Genomic DNA, 3,632 nt, shown 5'->3' with positions numbered 1-3,632 from the left:
GAATTTCAGTTCGTCTCTTTCCTATCAAACAAAATCAGTACTGTTCCTGGTCGTGGAGCAACTGTCTCACGTTCGTAAGGGTTTTCAATGCCTCGGTGCGCGCCTTCAGAGCGCTGATAGCTTTGCCCTTTACAGCGCGAGCCTGATCTCTCTCGGTCTCTATGCTCTTCTTACTCTCCTCGCACGCACGCACTTCTTCTTCCTTCTTCTGGAGCTTTGCTTTCAGAGACGCGAGTATCCGCCTCTTCTGGTCGTCTTGAGCTAGTAACGCCTCGCGCAACTCTTCGACCTCGCTCTCCAGCCGAGAGTTAGCATCAGTAAGGCACTGGTTGTGCGAGTGACAACGTCAGTGGAGATAGGAAACGACATCGCAATTAATATGACCTACTGCAACGGTATCCTGATTCTCCTTCACAATCTCTTCGCATGAACGCAGCTCGTCATCCTTCTCAGACAGTCTGCCTTGCAGAGTAGTGATTGTCTCGGTTTTCTTCTTGATCTCTTCGTCCCGCACACGCGTCGCTTCGCGTATCTCGGCGATTTCGTTCTCCAGCTCCGTGTTAGCCCCCCTCAAATGCTGTTCAGATGATCAGATCCACGAAGGGTGGGACGGGAATGAGCAGACGCACCGCGGTGATATGCTGTTTCTCTTTTAAGATCTGCTCCTTCTCCTGCACGAGTTGTTCGACCCGCGCTTGCAGAGCGTTCACCGCCTCGTCCTGAACCAGCATCTCAGCGAACTGAGGTCGTGTATAAATAAAAGCAGTTGGACTCACGTCCCCTTCGTCCGCAGCCCGTCCTCGCTCCGCCTGCAACTCGTCTCGGAGGGACTTCAGCCGAGATTTAGCATGCACCACCATCTCGCGTCCGGAGTGTCCGACGACGGGCAGCATAAAATCGGGGTGTAGGGCGCGGAGCATGGCCGCGCAACATTCCCCAAGCTCTTCGCGACCCGCCGCGGGCTCTTGCGCGTTGCGCGTTCTCTCCAGCTCCTGTGAGCGATGAGTATGAGCGCGCCGAGCCTAGATACGGAGACCATACTCTGAAGACGTACCTCTTCTGCGGCCTGGAGCTTCCCCCGCGTCCTCTTCAGTTCGTCGCCGAGAAGCTTCACCATCTCTGAGGCGAGCTCCGAGTTGAGCATGACCGGCACCGTTGCATCCATCTCTTCTCCCTACAGGCAGATGGTCTTCAGGTAATGCAGAAGTAAACTTGTGTGAGACGATGGTAAGAGAGTAAGCCCTGCGTTGCGGAAGAGACCCGAGGAGAACTGGGGAGAAAATTCGGCCAAAAAATGAAACGTCCTCGATCGAGTAAGTTTTCGGCATCTGAAGCTCAAGCTCAAGATCGACCGTTACCGCTTGGTACGTTCCCGCATACACCGGCTGCTTTGGAAGTTTGTGCTGCGTAACACATAGAGGTTTCTGTATCATTGTGCGGAAAATGTTTGAGACCCTGCCCAGCGCTGAGCGTACGGTGACCACGTTCAAGACTGGGCACTTGGGGTGGTGAGGCTAAAATCAGCCACGTGAATTTGACTGGATAAGTCCGGTACGCGCCTAAAAGTGTATTTCCACATTGGGAAATGATCAAGAACAGTCTTACAGGCTAGACTTGGGCTACTTAGACGATCGAGTATGTTGCACGGAGCACAATGAACGCAGAATCAATGGAGATAGAATAGGAGCGCACGGAGAGCGCAGTGGTGCCAGTTCTTAAGATGAAGTTAGGATTGAAGGGATAGCATGAGACTCAGCCTCGGCGTAACCAGCCTTCCTGAGTTCAACCTCGTCATGATCGCTGAGAGTCTCAATGTCTCCACGTCATCGGGTCAACTCAATTTCAGAAGCCTCTTAGTCTCGGTGCCGAGGGGAATGATAAAGCTTCGAGGGAGGCGTGGAACGCACGAGTAGTACACGGTACAGGCTATTCTCAGGGTTGGTCTTCGCTCAATAAGATTGTGATCAGCCCCCGAGTGTCTGTCCCAAGCGACGGCCCGTAGCGCACGCAGATCTATGTTGAACACCTACTAGTAAACAACATGGCTTTCACAAAGTATGATATTGGACTTACTTTACACTGTGTGCGATGATATGCACTGGCCACCGAGTGTGCTCTGGCCATTCCGCCGCATGTATTCCACTGGCTGCAGCGCCGGAAAACAGTTAAATACTCGCTGGACATGAGCTGAACCGCATTGCAGGACACTTCACCGTGTCCTCAGTGTAGCGCTCGACCGACGGCCGCCGCCGTGCCTGGGATTCATCAAGAATGGAGATACCATCCATCAGCTGAGGGCGCTGTTGCATAGAGAGATTTTGCGACCAACCTGTATTGCTAATAGATCCCACGCCGCCCGGCGCAAAGACCCGTCGGCGCGCATCGTATGCAAGAGCGTAGGTGTCGAGCTTTTCTCCGGATCGGCATGTCCTTCAGACAGATCTGTGTGTGAAAGCAAGCCTGAGTAAGACCAACCACCGACTGAGAGAGAAAAGAACTCGGACGTACTATTCCTGATAGGCTCAGGCTCCTCGCACTGGACTGTGACCTCGAGAGTACACCAATTAGCTTGCCTCGTATTCGCGATTTACTGTCAGTGTACTTACTTATAGTACTCACCCATCAGCGCAATCGCGCAGGACCAATCCGACACATCACACAGCTGTGATGATATCTGTGAATAGATTCCTGTCAAGGCGTCCACTAAGCGTTCACTGACTCAGCTAAGTATGTAAAACAGTCGTGAAAGCAAGCGTCCTTTCCGGGGTGACTCGGACGGTGTGGAGCTCCTCATCACGAAGTCACCTCCTCAACGTTCAACCTTGGTTCAACCTGGGGTAAGTAATCGTGATTGAGTCGATCTTGCCAAGAGCCTACCTTGCGGATTGCGAGTGAACATAAGTAAGATGTCGGGAGAAAAGAAAGACTCGCCGATCTGAATCACTTGGAGGGCATAATTCGTGCTTAGTACCACACGTACGAGACGCGGACGCTTGGTCATCTGAACAATGAAATAGGTCTGGCGGCACGGCCATGACGGAAAATGCGATATGAATTGCGCGCGTTGCAGAACGAATACAGATGTATTCGACCACGGTTCGACCTGGAGGGGCCGACATCGGAAGTTCGAAGGCACGTACCACAGAGCTGCAGGCGCCTGATTGCGTTCGGTTGGATATTGCCGGAAGAGGATCTGATAACGCGCGCCCCTTGGCTGTCTTCCTGCTTGCCTCTTGCAGCCAAAAGCTCTCAGCAACAAGCACTCTGCGGTCGCCTTGGATGACGAATTTCTCTCATTCGGGACACGCATGCATATGTGCATCATCGGATTTACGAACGCAAGAGCTGCGGTGGCAGAGGCGCACCTGGAGGGGTACATTCTTCCCACGTCTGGAGGACCGCATCGTCTGTGTTCCACGCCTGTCTGCAGCATTCGTCCGTGTCTCTGTTTCTTCAGTCGGTCTCACTCATCGCCCCTCGTTATCGTCGATCGTCTAGCTTCCCTAATCCCCTTACGATCGGGGGATCTTATAAGCCCACACCCGCACTTATAAGGACGCCATCAGCATGTCGTCCGCCAGGACCTTCCGCACTGCAACTACCGTCTCCAGGATCCTCGCAGCCCGACCCTC

This window comes from Fomitopsis serialis, assembly GCF_022376445.1.
Source record: "Fomitopsis serialis strain Sig1Antser10 chromosome Unknown B0H18scaffold_350, whole genome shotgun sequence".
Classification (NCBI taxonomy): domain Eukaryota; kingdom Fungi; phylum Basidiomycota; class Agaricomycetes; order Polyporales; family Fomitopsidaceae; genus Fomitopsis; species Fomitopsis serialis.
The sequence above is the reverse complement of the archived record's forward strand: the minus strand, read 5'-3'. Positions refer to the sequence as shown.